The sequence below is a fragment of the Protopterus annectens genome, chromosome 1.part0 (genome assembly GCF_019279795.1).
Source record: "Protopterus annectens isolate FY-2018-M chromosome 1.part0, PAN1.0, whole genome shotgun sequence".
Lineage (NCBI taxonomy): Eukaryota > Metazoa > Chordata > Ceratodontiformes > Protopteridae > Protopterus > Protopterus annectens.
In genome coordinates, this window is record NC_056725.1 from 1,047,037,746 (window position 1) to 1,047,063,414 (window position 25,669).

Here is a 25,669-nt window from a genome sequence, read left to right on the forward strand (position 1 = left end):
CATTTCAGAATCTAGTGATGTCAAAATGTTTGGTGCTTCTAACAGTCCTGAGTACAGGGAGGTGGCAGCTACCACTTTTGCTTTTTACCATATAAGTAATGAGGTGATCACTGAGCTCATTAGTAATGGTCCCAGATTTATAAGTTTCGGTTTATGGTTAGTGAGTATCCAGTCTAGGATACTTTCTTTTGTTTGTTGCTGCCAATTCTAGTAGAGGTGGTAATATTTTGTGAGAAGCCATGGAGATTGATATTGGTTGGGTCTGTCTCTGACACACATTGATTCCAGTCAATGTTGACATCTCCCAGAATTATGGTTTCTTGTGGGAAGTTATTTGTCAGCCAACTTAGAGTGTTCTCAAGAGTGTCAGAGTTGTTCCCAGGGGGAATATAGATTACTATTAGGTTAATACTTTTTTCTTTATTTAGTTGTAGTTTTAGGGTTGTTAATTCTACGTTGGGTATTTGCGGTGGCTGAGTGGGGTGTAGGGTAACGTTGAGTGTGCTTTTAAAGAGCACAGCAGTACCACCACCTCTTTTTTTCAGGCGATCGGTCCTGTATATGTTGTAGCCAGGTGGCAGGATTTTATCAGTATAAAAGTATAAAATTTTATCAGTATAAAAGTATACAGTACCAATCACACACTTCATAACATAAAAAAGTTTTTTTCTTAAAAATATGTATATACATACATACAGCAATAATTACATATGCATCCATTAAGAATTAACATACCTTAAATAACTTCGGACAGATATTTTATCATTCATACCTGGGGCAAAATCTGCCCTGAGGAATATCTGCCATTTCAATTCTAAAAAATTGAAATAATTATTAATAGACCCTACAAATTTAGTCTTTATCTACTATCTCCACTACAAAGAAGGAAAACTTCCTAAAATCCTTACATTGTAACACGTTTAGCTAATGCATTGGTACAGTCCTTCTTTTTAATAGCCAGAAGATGTTCTCTTACTCTGTCTGTTAACCTTCGAATAGTTTTCCCAATATAAAAATGGTCACAGTTAGAGCACATAGCACAGACTTGGTGTATTTAACCCAGTGTACTTCTTGTTTTCATTTTTATGTAGGTAAGATAAACTGTTTGTTTAAAGACCGTATTTTAGAACATTTGAATGATATTAAGAAAGAGAAGTGTCAAATGCTTTGGCTAAACATGCATGCACTTTTGGTAAAATACATTCTATTATGTTGTTTTGTTTTAAAATTTCCTAATCTTGATTTGAGGGGTGATGACTATTTTAACAATTCTGAATGTATGGAGTTAAAATGGATTTTAGAATTACAAGCTGATAAAGGCTCAGGATTGAATGATGCTGTTCCTTGAAAACTGGTACTTAAGTCATGTTCCCTTTTTCATTAGTTTAGTACTTAAATATGTTTGTTTGTGGATTATTTATATGGTCTGATGAAGCACCTGTTAGGTGTGAAAGCACTTACCTTTTATTAAAGCACTTAATTTTGGTCTCTGTTTAGTTCATTTTTTATGTTTGTTTTGTTGTGAGACCAGCTTCATATCCTTTGTAACCATTCCTATTATAACTTGAGTATAAACAAAACTCCTGGACACTTTGTTATAATAAAAATCCAAGAGGTTATTGATACTTATAGTTCACACTGAAGGAAGACTTCAGCACACCAGCTGCATCTGTGATTTCAGAAAGTATGTCACAAGCAGTTTGAGCACTTAATTACAGACTGTGCACACCCATCTCATTCCAAAAGATATAGGGCACGCACAAAGCAACTTAAATGCAACAAATTCCAATGCCAACTCTGCATCCAAGATCCTTGGTGAATGCTATACTGCAAAGAAGGAACAGAAATTATTCCTATGGAATCCTATGGGATCCGTTACTATACAAAAAACAAAATTGTTATCCACAGTGAATGAACTGCAGTAGGTTGTGGAACTGCAAGCCATGGAGGAGGATCTGGCTGTGCATCCTAGAAGGCAGCCAGCTAGAATGAAAGCCAGTCTACAACTAAGCCAACTCTCAGATCAAGAAATTATTGACAGGTAACACCTAGACAGATTGGTGAAGCTATGTGGAACATATGTATCCCACACATGTCTGTGTGGACATTGCAAGACAAGCCCAACCCTCTTGAAACAAAAGTGTGTCTGAGCCTAGGTGTTCTGGCATCTGGGACACTCCAGCAATGTATGGGAGATGATTTCTGTCTGTCTCTCAGGCATCCCTAAGTAGTGTACACATCTTCTCTTGAACACATTCAAAGGTCACAAAAAAAAAACCCTGAAGCAACTGCCTGCATAGAAGGACACAGAGTGCAGAACCCCATACAAACCAGTAAAAGCCACTGCAAGTTCTACTTTTATCAACAGACTGTGAGCAGTGTAGGTCTATTATAATCTTCTCTCTCTGTGATACTCCTACTGATTCTTCTGTTGTGCACACTACTGGACCCCCCCCTTTTTCCTTCCATTTACTGTAACAAATATATAATTTTTTTCAAAGCTTTGCATTTATTTTATATTTTTATGTTTTATTTATCTTGTATATCACATTTCTTTTATATTCTTATATTTTATTCTCCCATTTATTGTAACAATTATATACAGTTTTCCAAAGGTTTACATTTATTTTATATTCTACTTTCCTGATGCTCTACTAAATCTGCTTTTGAATTCACCCAGCTAAACAGACACCTTTAGGTACTAACCTGTGCTAGCTGGTTGATTGTTTTTCTCTTCTCACAGCTTTCTCCAAGTCCTGGTTCATAGCCCTCCCTTTTTCTTGTTCTCTTAACATAATTCTAGTGTAAGTTTCCTACCTTGTCAAACCTGTTTTCTCACAGCTTTCTCCAAGCCCTGGCTCTTAGACCCCCTTCACTCAGTCTTCCAACATAATCTTATTGTAAGCTTCCCAGCCCTGTCAATCCTGTCTATTCCCTCCCTCTTCCTCTTGAGAGTTTACTTATTCCTCCCCTGAGCTGCGGCACCATCTTTAAATACTAAAAACCACTGCCTGACTACACTCTGTTTCTGTCTGTCCCACGGGCATCCCATTGTAGTGTGCACAACTGTAAGTATCATTTGTACTTATAATTATACTTACATATTGAATCAAAAAACCTGATGTAGAAAGGTACCGTCTTTTGACTTAGCTTTTCTGCCCTTGCTTCATAGGAATCCCCAGTAGTGTACTCACTTATACCATATTCCATTCTTTTTTAATTAGTACTCTATTGAGTCATAATTTACTGCATGTCCCTTTCTAAAACCCCTGGCATAACTACATTATTTTCCGACTTCTCAGTGAACTGCAGCTCCCCACTGGTGCATAAATAATGAAAACAAACAGAAAGGTAACATTCAAACAAAAATTATAGGCTGCCCTATTTCTGTAGTTGCTAACCTTCTCACTGATTGTTTCTGTTTGGAGACTGCTGCTCCTCCCAGAAGGTGTAACCCACTCTGTTCGCCCTTTGGGTTCACTCCGCTCCCCTACCATACCCCCAAATTCCACCCACTCCCACTACCTGTACTTTTATACATCCCCTGACTCCTCCCCACCCAACACATCTCCAATCACAATACACCTAAGCCAAACACCAGCCACCTGTAGATCTACATTACCCCAAACATCCACCATTCCTACAATGCTCTACAGATCATCTTTCCCTATAACCCCGTTTGCCCTACTAATCTCTCTCTCTTCTCTTACTTATCTCACACTTTTTCCCAACCCTTGTCATAACTCTCACACACGCCACTATATCTTACCGTCAACCTCACTACCCATCCTACTCATCCATCTCACATGAACTCTTTACCTCTAACCCAATCTATTTTTTTCAAACCAAAACTGCTCCCAACCCAACCCCCCCTGTACTCCCCTCTTAAATGTGGTACCAGAAAATCACTATTCTCACACAACCCAAGCTACTCTTGCCCAACACACAGCCTCACTCTTCTATTCCACCACATCTCTCTCTCTCACTAGCCGGCAACATCCACCCAAAACCCGGACCCATCACTAACATCAGTCTCACCAAACCCTCCACTCAACTCACAAACTCAAAGTCCATTCACCTTACAACACTTAATGCACAAAGCCTAAAAAGCAAATTCCCTAACCTCCATGCCTGGCTCTCCCATAACCACCCCGACATTACCACCGTTTCTGAAACCTGGCTGAAAACCTATATAAAATATAGTAAAATCCTACCACCAGGTTTCCAAATCATTTGCAATGACAGAGCCCACAAAAAAGGATGTGGAGTAGCAATAATCTACCCCACCTCCCATACCATAGCTCCCTATTCCAATAAAATACCAACCTTTGACAATGCTGAAATTATAATAGGTTTACAAAAAATAAACAACCACAAGTCCATATGTATTGTTGCCCTCTATATTCCCCCCTGGCAATAATATGAAAACTCTTAAAGACATCTTGTCCTGGTTCTCCTCCAATATAAAAAATGAAACCTGTATACTTGGTGATATTAACAGCAACTGGAATACTATTAACTCTGAATCCCCGTCCCACACAATCAACCTGTACAACTTCTCCCAACTAATACAATCTCCAACCAGACCAAATAAAGATAGTACCTCTGGTACCATCATTGACTGGATCCTAACAACTCACCCAAACCTTATTACCAAAGCTGGAACACTGTCTAATCCTCTCAGTGATCACCTACCAGCCTTCCGCGACCGTCTCCCATCTCCACTGCATAAACAACACAACTACATCCAAACCCGCAACCTCTCCTCTTTCAATGCTCTAACTTTCTTTGAATGTTTAAAGCATACGGACTGGTCCTCTCTAAAATCCCTTCCTCTAGATGATGCCATTTCCTACTTTAATGACTCATTCCCAACCCTTCTCAGTCAGCAAGACCCCCTCGAACCAAACGCATCAAAACCAATCCCTACCCATGGTTATCAAAAGATATTAAACTTGCCTTGCACCAAAGGGACAAAATATGGAAACAATATCAAAAACATAAAAACCCTAACACCCTCTTAGGGTATAAGCAACTACGAAACTCCGCAAAAAAACTAATAATTAAAGACGGCAAAGCCCACTACTCCAAACTCCAGTCCTTGCACTCAACAAATCATAAAATAATTCTGGGACTCCATCTGATCCATGTTGCATCCTGGCAACAAAGAAAACCCCTGCCCAGACCCCAACCTCTCCAACCTTGAAACAGCCAGCCAGTTCAACTCATTCTTCATAGACTGCATAGCTAAACTATCAGCCTTCTTCCCACCCCCTCCTGCCCCAACCACCACCCCAATCATCAACCTTCCTCCACATCCTTCTGCCTCAAGCCCATCCCCACAAGCACTATCAAAAGACTTCTCCTCAAACTCAAATCCTGTTGCAATGCACCCAGCAACCTGCCACCCACCTTCCTCAAACTGCAGACAGCATTGCCTATCCCATCTATATTCTTAGAAATAGATCCATGCAAGAATCATACATCCCTTCTATCTGGCACCATGCTTACATCACCCCCCTCCACAAAGGTGGCAAAAATACTGATACCACCAACTTCAGGCCTATTGCCATCCTTTCCCCTCTTTCTAAAATACTAGAGAAAACAATACAAGCACAACTCATGGCACACCTAACACTAAACAACCTCCTCTCCCCTACCCAACAGTGTTTCCGCCCAGGCCACAGCAACCTGACTGCCCTTCTTTCCCTTCTTGAAGCCATAAACCTCGAACATGACTCAGGCAAGTTCATATCCACATTATTCCTAGATCTGTCAAAGGCCTTTGACACCATCTCACACACCCTACTTATATCCCAACTCTCCACCCTACACCTCTCTCCCACCACCATCACCTGGTTTTCCAGCTACTTGTCCAAATGCCAACAAGCTGTCCAATGAAAAACTTCAACTTCCTCCTTTCTTCCCACACACACAGGTGTTCCACAAGGTTCTGTTCTTGGCCCTTTTCTCTTCAACCTATTCATGAGCAACTTTCACCAATCCATCCCAAACTCATCTATCATCCAATATGCAGATGACTCAACAATCATCTTCTCAGCCTTCTCCCCCTCTGAGCTCCTAGCAAAAACCCAACTAGCCTTCTTCAAAACAGAAACCTGGTTGCAGTATAACCATCTGACACTAAATGCAAATAAAACCAAACTAATATTTTTTCCCCAACCAAAAACTCCATTGACAAATCCACATTCACCATACAGAGCCAAAACAACATCCTCCTTGAAATCATTCCCAACAACAAGCTTCTTGGCATCATTATTGAAGAAGAACTAAAATTTGACACCCAAATCTGCTCCACAATCAAGAAAACCCACCAAAAGTTAGGTCTCCTCTACAGACACAACCGCTTCCTAAGGCCCTCTACCTGTCAAACTTTTCCATCCACCTTCCTACTCTCCTCCCTTATGTATGGTGCCCCTCTTTTCACCAATCTCCATCTTGGTCTTCGGTCCAAACGTGAATCCTGCTACCACAAGATCTCCAAATTTGCAACCAATTCAAAAAACTCATCCCACCACTGCCACTCCCTCCTCACACTCAACTGGCTTGAACTACCCAACTACCTTAGTTACCTACAACTCACCATTGCCCACAAGCTCATCTTTAAACCCGCTAACTGCCCAGCTCTCGCTACTTCCTTAAAGTCTTACATTCCCAACTGCTCACTAAGATCCAAAAACCAAAATCTCCTTCAGGTCCGCAAATCTGCATGACCTCCTGGCCATCTACTGCTGTCCCACTCCTTAGCTAAACAGTGGAACACTCTCCCCACACACCTATACAACCTACCTAACCTTACAAATTTCAAATCTCAGCTACTCTCTCATCTTTCTTCCACATGGGAATGCCCTTGCCACACTCCAACCTAAGCCCTCTCATTCCACCTTGCACTAACTCATCCAACTACCTCTACTATTACTTCATCCCACCCAAAACAATCCCTCCCCTACCAAAAACTAATTCGCTCTAATATCTATTGTACTATACTCTCCAATCTCAATTATACTATTACCCTCTCCATGTAAAATAGTTTCCTAACCTACTGATGGCTAGTAGCTATATATTTTGAAATGTTAAACCTACAATTGAGTTTATAACAAAAAATATGCACTTTATGTAAATGTTGAAATTTCTGTATTGAATTATGTCTTTTCATTTTTGTAACATTGTGACAAGTCAATTGCAAATATCATGGAGCTTATCTGTAAATGTTTAATTAGCTGTATGAACTATGTCCTTTTGTAACATGTGAAATGTAACTTGCAATTATTGTGGAGCTTTTCTCCCTGGGCCTCCACTGAAAATGAGCTCTTCTTGGCCCAGTGGACTTCCCCAGTCATCAAACTTAAATAAACTTAAATAAATAAATAAATAAAATGTTATGGGAGTGTCACAAACAGCTGCCAGTTGTATCCTGTCAAAATTATTGGCAGCAATGTGCAACAAGATAGATAAATACATATACTTTCCAACTACCTTCATGGAGTAGAAAACTGTCATGCACCAGTCCTATAACCTCACAAACTTTTCCCATGTACTTGGTGCAGCAGACTGCACCCACCTTCCTATGAAGACCCATGTGCACCCAGAAGCAGAAAGATACATCAACAGAAAGGGGAAGCAATCCCTGAACTGCCAGATGGTGTGTGCAGCAGATGGGAGCAAAACATCATTTCAATACACCCTGATGCTGCCATATGGAAGAAAAGTGGTCTGAGGGCTGCATTCCAGCAATGTGAAATAAATGAGGGAGGAGTACTACTAGGTAAGTACAGAAACACAGCTAGGATGCAAGCTAAAGACATCTATGTTCACATTATTCATGGCGACAACATATGTGTTTCCACTTTCCACAACAGCTGACTGTGGTTATCCTCTTTTTTTTCCAACATCTTTATTAAATTTCCACATATGACAAATTCAGTCTTACATTAATATAAATGAAAAACATGCAAAATTATATCACTTTAGTTGCAAACAGTTTACATCACAGACAACACTGAAACAACTGTAATTATAAACATTATAAATCACTTATAAACCTTCCGGTCATTGTCAGTTAAGCATTATATAGCTCATTCAAATCCTGCCTCTTAAACCTTGTTCCAGCTCTACATACACTGTTCCCACAATTCCCTTTTTTTCTATGTAGTTTGCTCCTTCTCTTTTTGAAAGATCCCATTTCCAGTTGTTTTATCTCTGTTACTATATTTACTACTTCTAGTAAAGTTGGTTTATACTTTGATTTCCATTTTCTAGTAATTGATTTTTTTGGCAGCCACCATATTAGGCAATTCCGATTCTCTAGCATAAGTCAAATAAATCATCTCCCTAGTCAGTCCAATCCGCTCACCCAGCATCTCCGACAGAACGGTCCGCAGGGAAATCTCAAAAAATCTGCCAACTCATCACACCTCCAAGAAACATGTTCCAAGCTACCTCTTTCTTGCCCATCACACCTCCAACATTTGCTATTTACCTGAGGAAAAATTATTTGGAGTCTACTTGGGGTATAAAAATACCTATGTAAGCATTTCCAGTTAAAGATCCTAAATCTTCTAGACTTTGTTGCATATTTGGGAGATATACATATATTCCCCCATTGTCTCTGTGAATTGCTTTTCCAGTCTTTCTTCCCAATCCTTCCTAATCTCCGGTGATTGATTCTTATAATTATCATGCAGTATTTTATATGCTTTACTAATTATTCCTTTTTTAATGGCAGATTCTGTTCTAGATTCTATTGAAAACTCTGCCAGTGCTGGTCTTTCATTTAGGAGCCCCCTATTTATTTCCCTTTGCCTATACTCTGATATCAATCCTTGATAGGGAAGGCAATCTCTAACCTACAGTCCAAATACATTTTTGGTGTCTTCCCATTCTATTACCTTTCCCTTTCTAGTTATTTGCTCCCAATATCTTGGTTTCTTTGCCAGTTTTCTCCAATAAATTCCTGCTCCCTCTTGCCTATTATCTGTATCCCTGACCACAGTCAACCCTATAGGCAAAATCTCTTTTCTCCATTCTCGTGCTGGTTTGGTTCTTAGAATACTCTCTGCTATTTTATGAATATAATATTCTGTATTATTTTGGCTGTTCTCCTTAAGAGTCTGCATCCAAAATCCCAATCTCTCTTTATTTCTTGAGCTTCCTCCTTGCATCATCATCATCCCTTTCCACTTTGAATTATAGTTTTCTGCATGTGCTATGTATAAGAGCCATAACTGCTACTCTAAAATACCCCCTCAAATTAGATAATCCTAGTCCACTTTGTTCTATTGGTAGAATTCGCTTATCCCACTTGACCCTTGCTGTCTTCCCTTCCCAGATAAAATCTTTCAACTCTTTTTTAATTGCTATTCACAACTTCTCGTCTGGTTGATAAAAGTATGCCTGACCTGTGTATAAGACTAAAGAGACTAAAACATTTTAATGCCTTGTATCTTAGTATCCATATCCATATATCAAAATTTCCAGTTTCTCAATTTTTGTATTATCTTCTGTTTAGTCTCTTCCCACATATCCTTAGCTGCCACCACAGAGTAATTTCTAATCCATACTCCTCAATACTTAATTTTATCATGTCCCCATAAATATGGATATTTGTGGACCAATCCGTCTGTGGGTACATAATTTACCACAACTCCCTTTGTTTTAGCTTCATTAATTTTGTATCCCGAGTAAATCAGAAAATATCTTAAAATGTTCCACAACACTGTAATGTCCCTTTCTGGTTTTGTCATGTATAAAATAATATCATCTGCAAATAGAGCCAGCTTTTCCTGACTATCATGCCAATTATATCCTCAAATTTCTGAGTCCCTTATTTTCTTTGCCAGTGGTTCTAAATATAATGCAAACAACAAAGCAGAAAGCGGACAACCCTGCCTGGTTCCACTACTCAAGCAGAAATTATCTGAGAGGACTCAACCCACTTTAATTCACATCTCTGATCCCTCATATATTCTTCTAATCAACCTTATAATTGTATCAGGGAAAGCAAATGTCTCCATTTCCCTGCTCAAGAAGTCCCAGTCTACTCTGTCAAATGCTTTCTCTGCATCGAGACCCACCAATACAAGAGGTACTTTCTTACATTATGCTTCACTCTGGATCATCAATATTCTGTTAATATTGTCAAATATTTGCCTCCCCTCCACGAAACTACACTGATCAATATCTATCAATTTTGATATCACTTTTGCCATTCTTTTAGCCATTATAGACATAAACAGTTTATAATCATGGTTTAGTATTGAAATGTGCCTGTATGAACCTCTTTAGGTATTACCGTTACCACCGCCTTCTTACAGAATGCAGAAATTTCTCCCCCTCTTAAAAACTGTTAAACAAAACCTTCCAGATCTTTATCAGTTTTTACTGTGGTTATTGTCTTGAGCTGTGGTTAATGACCCAGTAGAGAAAACCATTGAACTCTCCAGAGGAGGCCTACAATACAGCACATGCAATAAAATGAAATTATATGTCTTTGGTGTACTGTAAGCCAGATTCAGTTGTATGGACACATCTAGGGTGTACTGCAATGCACACCTGAAAAGGCAGCACAGGTGATTACCATGTGTGTCATGCTACACAATATGCTAACAACAACACATGCTGGTCTTCCAGGTGCAGGTATCAGTGACTTACCCCAAGAACCCCAGATGTCCGAAGATGACATTTTGCAGCTGTCAGAGGAGGAGTAGGAGGATACAGGGGGCAGAAGAAACAGGCATGAGTGACAGAGGGTGTGACCACAAGTCCAGGCCCAGGTGAATCTGCAATGTCTGACACGTACCTTTGAGTCATGACATGCCACAAAGCCACACGTTCAGAAGTACACACATTAAACATTGATGTTCAGGTATTGATCTTCCACAGAAACACAGATTACATCTAATAGCAATTACCCAGTAGATGTACATACTGAACATCACACATAACAACATGATCATAACATATAACGGTATGGATATATACAAATCTATCACAACAGGGACCATTAACTCAGGCCACAAGTGACAGAGATATGCATACAGACTCATAGTGGTGTATGTGTGCATGGTAGACAACAATGGATATACCTCTGTGAAACCTATTCCCATCTGTCCACTATCAAAAGATGCAAACAGGAAGCCAACACAAGACATACTGCAGAACTATTGTCAATATCACAATCAAGATATGTCAATGCGAAGCATGTAGAACATGTAATGAACTAAATGGAGTCTCCTGTTGTTAGCAAAAATGTCAGACTCCCAGGGCATCAGACTTCACAACAACCACAGACAGACAGCTGAAATTGTCAGTGGTCTGCACAGCAATCATCATCGCCACAGGGTGAGATTGACACTACAGGGCATAGTGGATAAACTATCATTGTTACTCTAGTGTAGGCTAGGGCACTTATGGTATTGGCTCACACTGCTGTCCTGGCTGCCCTTACCATGTATGGAAACACTCAGCTCAGGTTGCTTCACAGAGGAGACTGGTGGGGTGCAGCCAGCATATGGAGGCATGCTGTGGGAAGGAGCATGGATGTGAGTTGACTGTTTGTGACTGCTGGGCCCACATCAGATTGGCCAGAAGCAGATGTGTGTGCACATTGCAGCATACACATTGATGCCTGATGGGCAAGGTTGGTTTTGTTAATGTCACAAGTGTGAGCAAGTGTGAGCATAGTCAGCTGGAGTTTTCTAAAGAATGATATGTCCTTTGCATATCAAACTGATTTATACAAGATGCTTGTGTTACAAATGTATTAGAACTGTATGTCATTTGTATATCAAATTGATTTATACAGATGCTTGTGCTGAAAACTTATTTGTGAGTTTTGCTTGTGTTAAAATGTATCAACAGTGCACCCAGCTGGAATGAAACAAAATGTAATGTATTATTGTAACTGCATTAAATGTATATGTTTTAATAGAGGGTACTAGGACAGCAAAAGGTTAACCAGTTGTCTTATTTTAAGAAAATAAGTGAAATGTAAATGAGTCCTGAATAGGACTGGAGACATTACATCTGGAAGAAGCCCTTGTTCATTAACTAATTTAAAGAGGGGAAGCTCCAGGGCACTGCCATAAACATTTAGATGTATATCATAGCTGTCTATTCTAAATTCCTGTCTCAGTTTCAAATGGGAATACTGTCAGAACCTAGAATCAGTTGACCAGATGAGGTCATTCTGCCAGCCCTCTTGGAAATTATATTTTAGATATTAAAAAGAGAAAACTCATAGTATAGAGTTGTCTATTTGGGAAACCTGACTAGAGAGACTCTCATCTGCAGCATCTTGCCTTGCAGTAGTAAATAATGAAACAGTAATTCTTCTAGATTCAGTCAGGAATATAGTGAAGCTTAGTTCAGAGAGTGTTTTTTTATTTGTATGAGTCTGTTCATCAGTATTAATTTCAATATTTTCTATGGTTTGAACTCTGTGGCTTACTGTGAATATATATTTAGTATTTTCATGTTATTTTATTATTTATTATTAAATATATTTAAATGTTATTGTTGCTGGTCTTTGTAGAAAGTATCTAACCTATGAGAGTACTTATATTTACTTGGTGACACTGTGTGGGTCACTCCAGAAGGCCTAGCCATCTTGGTGAACTACTACCAATTGTATTAGTAGTAATATTGCACAGTATAATTGGATATACTTTGTAAGAGTCTTATAATAACTGACTTGTGGCAGTAAATCTACCTCATAGTCTGGGCAAAGTTGGTAGAGCTGGCAATCTATGCCAGTCTTTCCCAGGTGTGTGTGTGTGTGTGTGTGTGTGTGTGTGTGTGTGTGTGTGTGTGTGTGTGTGTGTGTGTGTGTGTGTGTGTGTGTGTGTGTGTGTGTGTGTGCATGTGCGTGTGTCCGTGTGTGTGTGTCCGTGTGTGTGTGTGTGTGTGTGTGTGTGTGTATATAAAAATTAAATCTCTCAGTTTGTGTGTCAGCTACCTGCAGCAGGGACATGAAGCACTGGGTTTACAGAGAGAGTGCTCTGGACTTAGCTTGGACACTCGACTGAGGATCTAAACCTACAGCTGTACCAGTGGGGAGTCTTATTGGTGACCTTGAGGGAGACAGATATAGAGACATCCAGACCCCAGGCTGAGGATGTTCCCTGTGTGCTCTTAAGGGAAATTGTACTTGTTGCAGAGAAGTCTGCATCTGGAAATACTGAGTGCATCCATTTGTATTCCAAATGCATGTCCCTCTCCAGTGTCAGTGGTGAGGATTCAGGCTCCTTGACTACTGGCCTAGTTTGGGGACAGCACAGACTGGTGGCCATCACATATTGGTAGCAGTGGTGGGCATCACAATTTGTATTTATGAATGTCATGCAGCTTAGATTGAGGTAGTATTATTGTAACTTTGTTAATGTACATCACACTTTATGAGACAGTTTAACTTTGTTAATGTACATCACACTTTATGAGACAGTTTTTGTGACTTACAGATTGGCTTTGACTGATACACAGTGTGCTTCTGCTGCTGCTGAGAAACTCTGTTATGTGCTGAGATAGTCTAAGTTCACTGAGGCATATTTACATATTTACAGGCTTATCCTCAACTTTTGTTCTCATATCAGCAAAATGCACTGGATTCCACAAACATTATGGAAACCGGCCCACAATTTTAACAGTTATTTAATTTCTCACTTATGTTAAGCATTGTGTGAAATTTTTAGATATTAGCAGTTATAGTTAATTTTACAAACATGGTAACAGAAGAGAACCTGACTGCTATAGGACTGTTATCATAACTAGTATCATAGACAAATAATTTGAAAATATTTTACTAAAATTGCTTCCAGGAAACAAAATTCACATAAGAAATATCAGTCAGTATGATTTCATTGGTGTCAGGTCATGTAGGTGCATCTAATATGATACAATTTTAAATTGATATTTGGGATACAATTGAGAAGGCCTTAGCAGTGGATGCAGTATATCATGATTTAAAGAAAGCTTTAGACTGAATTCTGCATAGTAGTATTTTAAATCAATAGAAGTAAAATATAAGATCCTGCCTCTTAAACCTGGTTGACTTCTTTGAAACAGTCACCAAGGCCATTGACGAAGGGAAGGTGGTCCACACAGCCTATCTGGACCTCACAAAAGCCTTCGATACAATACCCCACTCGGGCATTATAGATAAGCTCACCAGCTTAAATATAAACCCCTATATCACTAGATGGGTTGCAAACTGGCTCAAGGACAGAACCCACATGGTTAGAATTGCTGGAGCCATGTCAGACTCCAAACCAGTTACAAGTGGCGTCCCACAAGGCTCAGTCCTGGGACCTCTCTTGTTTGGTATATATTTCTCAGAGGTACAGGCCAACACGGAAGGACTGTGGCTGACCAAGTTCGCAAATGACTGCAAACTGGACACCATAATCGACTCTCCAGCCGACACAAGCATCCTCCAAAAGGGCCTCATAGAAACAGACAACTGGTGCCAGAGCCATGGTCTCAAGCTAAATGCCAAAAAGTGTATAGTCATCCCCTTTGGCAAAAACAAAGTGCCCACAAATTACCACATAGGTGGTAATCCATTAAGTACAGAAGAAGTAATTAGGGACCTGGGGACCCAAGTTGATAGCACTCTCTCATTTGACAACCACGTGGCCAAAGTGGTTAGAAAAACATTTTATATAGCCCACCTAATCATGAAGGGATTCACATCTAGATTAGGGAGGTCATCGTGCCTCTTTACTCATCCCTCATCAGGCCCATAATTGAGTACAATGCCCCTTTTGGGATGTACCTTACCAAACACCTGCAGCAACTGGAAAGACCCCAAAAGTACCTCACCAAGAGGATCAAAGGGCTCAAACAGATGCCATATGCTGCCCGGTTAAAGAAACTCCAGCTCTACTCAGTGGCATACCGCCTGCTCAGAGGTAACCTGTGCCTGACGTATAAGGCCATGTCCAACCCGGAATTAAGGGACATGCTGCACCTCAAAAATCCAAATCCCATCGAGCTACACGCTCGAGAGACTTGAACCTCAGCACTGAAATAAATAGGACATGCTGGAGGGACAGATTCATAACCCAGAGGCTCCCTTCACTCTGGAATAAAATCCCAGTCCAGGTTAGGCAGAGTCCCTCATTGACTCTCTTCAAGAGGAATCTTGATGAAGTGGATGGGAGATCATAGGTTTACCCCAAGTATCACTTCTGTGTCACTGTTAGACAGAGGCACAGTATACTAACCTCGAAAAAGGGCATAGCAAAATTAATTTAAAATGGGTGGCGAAAGCCAAACATACTCTGGCTAGGCTTATAAATGCCCTAGGGCAGATAGCCTAGTATGAACCTATGAACCTATGAACCTATGAACCTATAACTTTACATATTATTATTCGGATTAATATAATAATGACCACACCAGGGATCAGTGCTAGTACCCTTCCTTTTTAATGTTCCTATAACTATGGTCCCAGCCAGTAGGTCATTTTAGAGTTTAAGGTTTGCCAGTGACACCAAAATAGTTAATTTAATTGACTACTTTAAGGGTCCAGTACAACTTACAGTCATACTTTGATAAAACAGCAGGTGTGCAAAAATTAATAACCTTGGATTCAGTGTCAGCAATATATATAGTTATGCATTGTAGTTATGATAATAAGGAATTTCCTTACACTATAGACAACAACTTTCTCTCTGCTTTAGATCACTATAAATATCTGGGACAGCAGTCTCACATGAATTATACGCTGATAGCTCATTAGTATTCACATGTGCGCATGCTAATTGGTCAGCCCAACCAGTGTGCCCATTGTAAATCGAGCATATACCAATATCAAAAAGTCCAGTCACTGAATTACCATTGAGTAGAGAGACATTTTTATATTAGTATATAGTACAGTGGCATATATCTCAACTATCTTGATTTTTGCCTCATATTTTTGGTCTGTTCCTCATAAAATTTGTGGTTTTCTGACAAATCACTGAGGAACGAAGTTCCTAAATAATGACATGTAGTTCAGGTTCAGACTTCACATCATTCAGACAATGCGCAAAACCACAAATCTTACTATTTTCACTGCTTTCTAAATTTATAAGAGAAACATTTACAAATGGTCCACATTTTGGAGCCTTTGTCCCCCCTTTATTTATGGCTTTGTCTACATTTCTTAAGCTAAGAGGTTGAGAGGTACATATGGAGGTCAGAGTAAATACAAGGAAAAGAAATACCATCAAATATAACTCCTCCTGCTATCACTATGGAAGAGGTCCTTAATGCTCTCTCTAAGGCCAAGAACACTGCATCAATGAGGCCAGAAAATATCCCAGGATACCTTCTAAATAGCATGAAACATGACCTATCAAGGCCTCTGGAATTGCTATTTAACTATAGCCTCCAAACAGGCTTTGTGCCTCTTGAATGGAGAACAGCAACATGTCACCCGGTAGATAGCCAACTGGCTCACAGACAGGACCCAGGCAGGTAGAATTGGGGACTCCACCTCTACAAAGAGCCAGTCACAAGTGGAGTCCCTCAGGGATCGGTCCTTAGACTGCTCCTTTTTGGAATTTACTTATCTGAAGTCATGGCCAATGTCAGTGGTCTCTGGCTGACTAAACTTGCAGATGATTGCAAATTAGGCACTGTCATTGAATCTCACACTGACACAAATGTTCTCCAGGAGGAGCTGACAGACAAACAACTGGTGTCAGAGCCATGGACTAAAACTAAATACCTAGAAATGCATAATAGTATCCTTTGGGAAGTCATCCACCCCTAGTAGCTGTCATATTGACAACACACCCTGTAGAGTTGACCCAGTAGTCAGGGACTTAGGGACAGACATAGATAGTAATCTAGCCTTTGACCATCACTTGTCTACAGTAGTGAGGAAATCATTCTATGTTGTGCAACTTATAAACAAAGGTATGGCATCTAAGTCCAAGGAAATCATTGTTCCACTGTATTCTGCATTCATATTCATCAGACCTGTCATTGAGTACAGTGCCCCCTTTGGTATGTACCTAACCGGGCATATCCAGCAATTGGAATGTCCACAGAGGTTCCTCACTAAAAGAATACAGGGCATAAGCAATATTTCCTATGCAGACCACCTCAAGGCCCTATCCCTATATTCTGTCTCCTACAGGCTTTTGAGAGGAAATCTATGCTTGACATACAGGGCATTGTCAGACCCCACTCTGATGGACCACCTGTATATCCACAAAACAAAAAGCATCAGAATTTCCCATTCTAAAGACTTAAACCTTACCTGTGATATAAATAAGATTTGCTGGAAAGGCAGGTATGTATCCCAGAGATTACCCTGTCTCTGTAACAGTGTCCACATCCATATGATCCATATGATCCTCCCTAACCCAATTCAAATGCAACCTGGACAAGTGGATGGGGAACAGGAAATTCATCCCTGGTTTGGCACCTATGTCTCTAATGGACACAGGCAACCTTTAAATGGTTCATCTCCCAAGCCCTAGCTTGTAAATGTTTCATTGCCCATGACCCTGCTTACACTTACCAAGGGTATCACAACTTGTCAGAGATTTAGGAATGCATAGCTAGGCTTAAAAAGGCCATTGTGGTCGTTAGGCTAGTAAACACCTATGAACCTATAAGATGTGACTTCTGCATATGGATTGATCTTTTTTCTTGAAATGGTCCTGCTAAAACCAATGTTTTGATTTAAATTTGCTCAGTAGCATATCTTCATAATCCATAGTTCATAATAACTTCATAGGTGGCTACCAGGTTATTGTCGCAAGAGCCATTTTAAGTCTAGCCAAGCTTACCCAAACTTACTAGAATATTTCTGACATGTCAATACACCAAGGAATTTGACAGTTGTGATATAGGCTTGCAAACATCAAGCTTTCAAAGACTACCCCTGTCCATTAGGGAAACAGGTGCCAAGCCAGTGGTAAGTTAGGGATTTCCCATCCGTTGCTCTAAGGTATGTCTGAATATGGTTAGGGACTTTGCTTCACATGGATGGGAAGCTTGTTCCAGAGAAGGGATAATATTTGAAAGACATACCTGTCCCTCCCCCTGTTTATGTCACAGACAAGGTTTAAGTCCTTATATTGGGTATTCTGATGCCATTTGATTTGCAGATGTGCAACAGATCCATCAGTGTGGGATAAGAGGATGCCTTGTAGGTTAGGCATAGATCACAAAGCAGCAGTCAGTAGGAGACAGAGTACAGGGATAGGGCTTTGAGAAGGTCCATATAGGACTTGTTTATTCTCTGTATTCAGTTTGGGAGGAACTTTTGTATTCTCTCAGGCTGTTGCAAGTGCCTGGTCAGCTACATACAGAAAGGTGCATTGTACTCAATGACCGGTCTGATGAGAGAAAACTACAGGAGAACAATGACCTACCTGGACCTGGATTCCATGCTTTCATTTATAAGTTATGCAATGCAGAACGATTTTCTCATGTGGTGGTCAAAGGCCAGATTACTGTAAAAAATGTGTTCCCAGATCCCTGACCACTGGGTCTACATTTAGGGGTGTGTTATCACTGAAGTAATTTACAGTGGTGTCTGTCTTTCCAAAGGATACTATTATGCATTGTTTTACAATGAGTTTTAGTCCATGGCTTTAGCACCAGCTGTTTGTCTGTGTCAGGCTCTCTTGAAGGGTATTTTTGTCTTTAGTGTGTTCAGTATCCATGCCTAGTTGCAGGCATCTGCAAAGTTGGTTAGCCAGAGGCCCTTGATGTTTGTTTTAACTTCACAAAAGTAGATGCCAAAAAGGAGATTCCCCAGCAACAATACTTGTGGGACTCCACTAGTGACTGGCTTCTTTGTGAGGTGAATTCCCCTATTTTAACCCCTTGTGCCCTATCAGTAAGCCATTTGGATATCCATCGGGTGACACATGGATTTATGCCTAATTTTGTAATTTTATCTACAATGCCCACATCAGATATTGTGTTGAATGGCTTAACTAAGTCAAGGTAGGCTGGGTGTGCTGTTTTGCCATCGTCCATAACTATGGCCTACTCAAAGACTCATTCATAACAATAGAATAAAAGGGTAATAAAAGAAAGTTATATGGAAGAAAGGATAATTTCTTGTTAAACAAAATAATAATGGAAAACTGTAAAAAGGGTAAGAATTTAAGTATGGCATAGATAGACTACAAAAAAGCATTTGAAAGTATCCCACATTCATGCATAAAAGAGTTCTTAAAAATGTATAAGATGCACCCTACTTTAATTGATTACATTACAGTGACCATACAACATTGGCAGACCACTTTGTAGTTAAGCCACGATAAAGGACAAATTATTATTCTAGGGATAACATTTCAAAGGGTGATATTCAAGAGTGACTCTTCAGCACCACTGATCTTTTTTCTTGCCCTTAACCCATTAAGCTGTCTACTTAACAGATTAGATCATAGCTACAATTTGGCTCCCAGAAAACAACAAAGTCTGGAGATTTCTCATCTTCTTTTTGTTGATGATTTAAAACTATAGTTCATCAGATGAGGAACTAAAATCACAACTGCAAGTGGTCAAAACTTTTTCAGATGATATAGGAATGCCATTTGTTCTTGATAAATGTGCAAAAGCAACCCTTAAAGCAAGAAAGCTGCAGCATAAAGAAAATATTGTTTTGGGACAGGAATGTGATATAAAAAACTTGAGCAAGATTGAGTGTATAAATATTTGAGAATTGATGAAAGATCAACAATAAAACATGAACAAATGAGAATAAAACTTAGTAAGGAATATTTTAGAAGACTTAAATTAATACTGAAAACAATGTTGCCACCTAGGAACAAAGTCCAAGTTATAAACCAATTTGCTCTTCCTGTCCTAATTTACAGTTTTGGAGGGAGTGACTGATTCCAAAAGATGATGGATAGATTGGACAGGAAAACAAGAAGGATGCTTCATGCTCATCAAATGATTTACTACAATTAGTGCATATCAAAAAAATTCTGATGGAGGTATGGGCCTAGTTGAAATTGATTGCACATATATATCTGCAATCATGGGACTGCATACATATCTGCTTACCTCACAAGACCCAAACATAGTGAAGGTTTTGAAACATGAGGAGTATAAATCTAAGATGACTTCCCCACTTAGTTTAACAGAAGCATATTGGTGTCAAGCAGGAATGGAAATCAAACCAGAAGTAGAAAAAAATCAGGCAGCAACTGAATGTGCCAAAAAACAAAAGAAAGAATATAAGGTGAAGGATCAGACGAGAAGGCAAGAAAAGTGGAAAATGCGTAAATATGGTTGCAAGTATAGAAAACTCTTGGAACAACCTTATGTTGATCAGGATCTAATGCAGGAATGGTTAAGGACAGATGAATTTAAACCAAAAGATGAAAGTTTAATATTCGTGCCCCAAGACAGTGGACTACATATGAGTTGGTTTACAAAGTCCATTGAACATATGGGAGAAATGGACAAATGTAGTTGGAAAACAGAATTGGAAACAGTCGCGCATCTTTTTGCTGGATATGATATGCTAATGTCAAAAGGGCTGTATGCTGAAATGCATAATAATGTGGCAAGACTGTTGCATTGGGGATTGTACAGACATTATAATATTGAATCATCTGAAAAACATTGGAAATATGAGCCACAAAGCATTATAGAAAATAATGAAGTTCATATCACATGAGATTACCCATTACCTACAGTTCAAAAAATAGATGCGAGAAGACCAGATATAGTAGTCCATGAAAAAGAACACAAAAGTAACACTGATCATTGAAATTGCTACGCCCAGTGACTGCAGTGTCTTACATACAGAGAGGCACAAAGTCATAAATTATCAGGATTTGAAGTCACAAATGAGGGCAAGTTGGAAGAAGGATACCCAGACCATTCCAATAGTAGTCGGAGCAATGTGTCTTATAAAAAAGAATTTACGATCGTACTTAGATATGTTATCAATACATGTCACTCCATACGATTTGCAGAAGAAGTCATTACTGGGCACATTGTGGGTACTGCGAAGACCACTTCTGGCTAACATCAAAGACTGAAACAATACTAGTTTCATGAACTTTAATCATACTTTGATTTAGGAATGGGGTCCATTCCCGCCATGGTATTAGAAACTCAAAAGACTCAGAGAAGTTAAAAAAAGAGGCATCCTGGGATATTAGCAGGGCCCATCAAAGCAGTTCATGGCCTTAGAGATCACAGTGAGAACCTGTTCCCTGTTAGAGTAATTTCCTAAGGGGTGACTAGGGGATGATAGGGGGATAAAATTGGAGCTAAATTTATCAGCTAGGCAGATTTGTTATATCTTCTGGCTCCATATAGGTAATTCTACTCACCATTAGTACTGCACATTGTTGGGTGTTGCCTTTAAGAATGTGGACATAACTAAAGATAGCCTTATTGCTGTTTTTAGCTTGGGAGGCTATTTTTATCTCAAATATGGCTTTGATGGACTTGATTAGTCCCCTCAGTGATTTGCTCAGATTGATGATGGAGTTTTCTCTTGTTGTACAATGTTCTTCCTCCATTTGTACATGCTGAATCCTACACAATGCACTCTATAAGCACTTACACGAGTGCATGGATTGTGCTATCCCAAACAGAACCAAGATGCTATCCTCCAAAAAAAAAGGAAGCCAATCTGGTGGTCCCCTGCCATAAACAAACTGTACAACAGAAGGAAGAAACTGTTGCAAAATAGAGTAAAATCCCATGAGTGGAGGCGCTCCCTGGTCAGCCTCAGTAAGAAGCTGAGATCCCTTACAAGATCCTCCAAAGCTAGCTATGAAAACAAAATTGCCACTAAATCCAAGGACAACCACAAAGCATTATATGGCTATGTCAAGAATCTAGATGGCAACACCCAGATCTGCTCTGAGTTACAGTACAAATGCACAAAAATTACAGAACCAACTGATATTGCCAACATCCTGGCAGATCGGGTCAGTGCTAACTTTACCCCCCTCTCACCCCCTAAAGGGCCCATATCTATACAGGAAGAATGCAGAGTCCCTGTAATGACAACTACGCAGGTAAAAGCTGCACTCTCTAAAGCCAAAAACACAGCATCCATGGGACCGGACAACATCCCAGGCTGCGTTTTACATGAACTTCAGAATGAACTGGCTCCCCACTTAAGCACCATGTTCAATAATAGCCTTGCATCAGGCTTTGTGCCCACTGAATGGTGCACAGCAACAGTTATCCCACTCAACAAAGGGGGAGCCACCACTGATCCCAGGAACTATTGACCTATTAGCCTGACGAGCCTGGTCTGCAAGGCCATGGAACGTATCATCATGGAACTCAATAAATAATGAACGAACACCAACCAAATAAAAATCTGGACGCCGACACTGAAGAATCACTGCTCGTCCTGGTGATGAAATATGTTAGTTTATTGTAACTCCACACGATACAAAAGACAGGGTTTAGCGCTTTCAACTGTTGTACACACGTTCTGATGAAGACTGTGTACAACAGTTGAAAGCGCTAAACCCTGTCTTTTGTATCGTGTGGAGTTACAATAAACTAACATATTTCATCACCAGGACGAGCAGTGATTCTTCAGTGTCGGCATCCAGATCATCATGGAACTCATAAACAAAGACATTGGTAACTGCCAAACTCTGGATCCCACCCAGTTCGGGTTTGTGAAAGGCAGATCATGCCTCCTGAACCTGATCGACTTCTTTGAGGCAGTCACCAAAGCCGTGGATGAGGGTAAGGTGGTTCACACAGCCTATCTTGACCTTGCCAAGGCTTTCGAAACCATCCCCCATTCTGGAATTATAGATATACTCACTAAACTAGGTATAAATCCCTACATCACTGACAGAACCCACACTGTAAAAGTTGCAGACTCCAAATCTGACCTCAAGGCAGTGACAAGTGAAGTGCCACAGGGTTCCGTCCTGGGACCTCTCCTGTTTGGCATCTACTTCTCTGAAGTACAGGCTAACACAGAAGGCCTCTGGCTGACGAAGTTCACAGATAACTGCAAACTGGGAGCCATAGTTAAGTCCCCAAATGATGTGGACATCCTACAGAAGGGCCTCACTTAGACAGATGCCTGGTGTCAGAGCCATGGCCTCAAGCTCAATGCCAAAAAGTGCAGTGTCATCCCCTTTGGTAAAAACTCTGTACCCATGAACTACCACATAGGCCCTAATCTGCTTAACACCGAATGTGTGATAAGAGACCTTGGGACCCAGGTGGACAGTAGTCTTTCCTTTAATAGTTACATCGCCACAGTAGTCAGGAAGTCCTTCTACGTGGAACACCTCATCATAAAAGGGTTCTCATCCAGGAAAAAAGAGGTCATTGTTCCCCTCTACTCATCACTCATTAGACCCATTATAGACACAGTACAACGCCCCTTTTGGAATGTACCTCACAAGACATCTGCAGCAGCTGGAAAGGCCACAGAGGTACCTCACAAAGAGGATTACTGGCCTCAAACAAATGCCCCACACTGACCGCCTCAAAAAACTCCAGCTTTACTCCATAGCATATCGCCTACTCCGAGGTGATCTCTGCCTAATATATAAAGCTATGTCAGACCCAGAGCTGTTGGACATGCTACATCTAAAGAAATCCCAATCCCTCCAAGCTACATGCTCTAGGGACCTAAACCTTGTCACCACAATAAACAGGACATACTGGAGGGATAGATTCCTGTCCCAGAGACTTCCTATACTCTGGAACAAGCTACCCATCTATGTCAAACAAAGTTCTTCATTAGCACTCGTCAAGAAAAATCTTGATGAGTGGATGGAAAATAGGAAATACACCCCGGGATCACTTCTGTGTCTCTGCTGGACAGTGGCACAGGAAAATAACTTTCTTGGGTGGCGTAAGCTGTGGTACCTTGCTGGCTAGACTTACGTAGGCCTTTAAGCCGATAGCCTAGTATCTACCAATGAACTTATGATTTGCTTTCTTTGTTATACATCCAATTAAAACTGAGATTCCACCAGGGTGATTTGTTTTTAGAGGTTGTTGTTTGTTCATTTTGGGTAAGTCCATCTGTCTCTGTGCAGAAATTTACAAGACTGCACAGGATTTCTGTGAACAATTCTGCAGAGGCAGTTGTTTTCTTAGGGTTTGGAAGGCTTGTCATTTTGCTTGACTATCACTTATTAGGAGGTAATTAGCCTTGGAACAGTTTTTAAATGTTTCATGGTTAGCCAGGAGTCAAGGGGCTATATGCTCCAGCCTCATGTGGTATAGGCATGTGTTATTGATAGCACAGTAGAGGCATTATAATTAAGATGAAAGAACAGTATGCTGAATGGGAATATAAAACTGCATTGACAGTCACAAGGCTGTCAACAGACTTAATGGCATAAGCCACCTCCTGAAGTGTAAACACAGACAGTATGTACACAAACATCATGTATCTGCAAAACAGCCCACCCATCAAAAACTGAATAGATGATATTACTACCTGCTGGATAGCAATGGCTGTACCACTGTATATGTGTATTTGTGTGTGGTTCCCCCCAACACTAAATGTCTGCTTTGGGTCATCATTGACTTGACAAGTGGGAATCAAATGGATCATGAAGTGTAGCCTTCTGTGTACATTAGCATGTAGAGAGGTAAAGTACAGATAAATGAAAACAATTCTGAGTACAGTAATGCCCATATTTAAAAGAAAAGAAAAGCACCCAATTCGAATTTAAACTTAATTGCAATGACACCTATATAAACAGCCAGTGCGCAGACCAGTAGCAGTAGTGCAGCATATAACAGTATATAGTATAAAGTTTAGAAGAGAACTTCAACAGAACAGAAAGAGTGATGCAATCTGGACAGCACAGCTATAGATAAATACTGAAGGGCTCTGGCTGTTCTCCTTTGTACTTCTATTGGCCATTGGGGAGGTTGCTGTGGCTACCTCTTCTATAGGTCATCATACCTATGATAGCACTGCTCCTCTGACCTGGGTGATGCCTTGTTTGCTTGCCTAGGTCTTATTGTACCCAGTCCAGACATGTATCTTACAGAATGGGCCAATCAGTGCACATTCAGTTTTTTCCTCTGTACCTGGTGGTGCACAGGTACAGGAAATGTTTGATTTCTTTATTGCACCAGCTTAGGGCTGTACCCTGGGCTTTAACAGAAGTCAGCTTCTCAGTCTACAATGAAGAATCAATATAGTGGCAGTTCTCTGAAGGTGTGACTGATAGGTTGTGAATCATCAGGCTGCAATGTGACTATAGGCAGCAAGGTTATGGGCTTCTGTGTGAATCACGGTATTGAGCATGCAAGAGTGAGTCAGAATCATGTGTTTAAGGTGATTACACTTGTTCATGCATGTACACAGCTGTCTGAAAGATAAAGTGCTGTGTACATGTGGGCAATACTGTGATTTATAGTTTTTTTTTTTTTTTTTGCCAGAAAGCCTCACTTGACTACAAGCTTCTTAAGCTTATTTAAATCTGCTGAAACATCAACAGCATCACCATTTTTGCAGTGCTATTTACTGTGTTTCTGTGATGTTTGTTGGAAAGCCAAATTGGAAGCAACAAATGTATTAGGTGGAATTACAGCAGTTTAAGGGTGAGCATACATTCAGAATATTTCCTGAAATAGAGGATAGTATAGAAAATGCATCCACACTACTGGTATGATGTGTGTTATTAGTATTATTTCCAGCCATAATTCATTCATC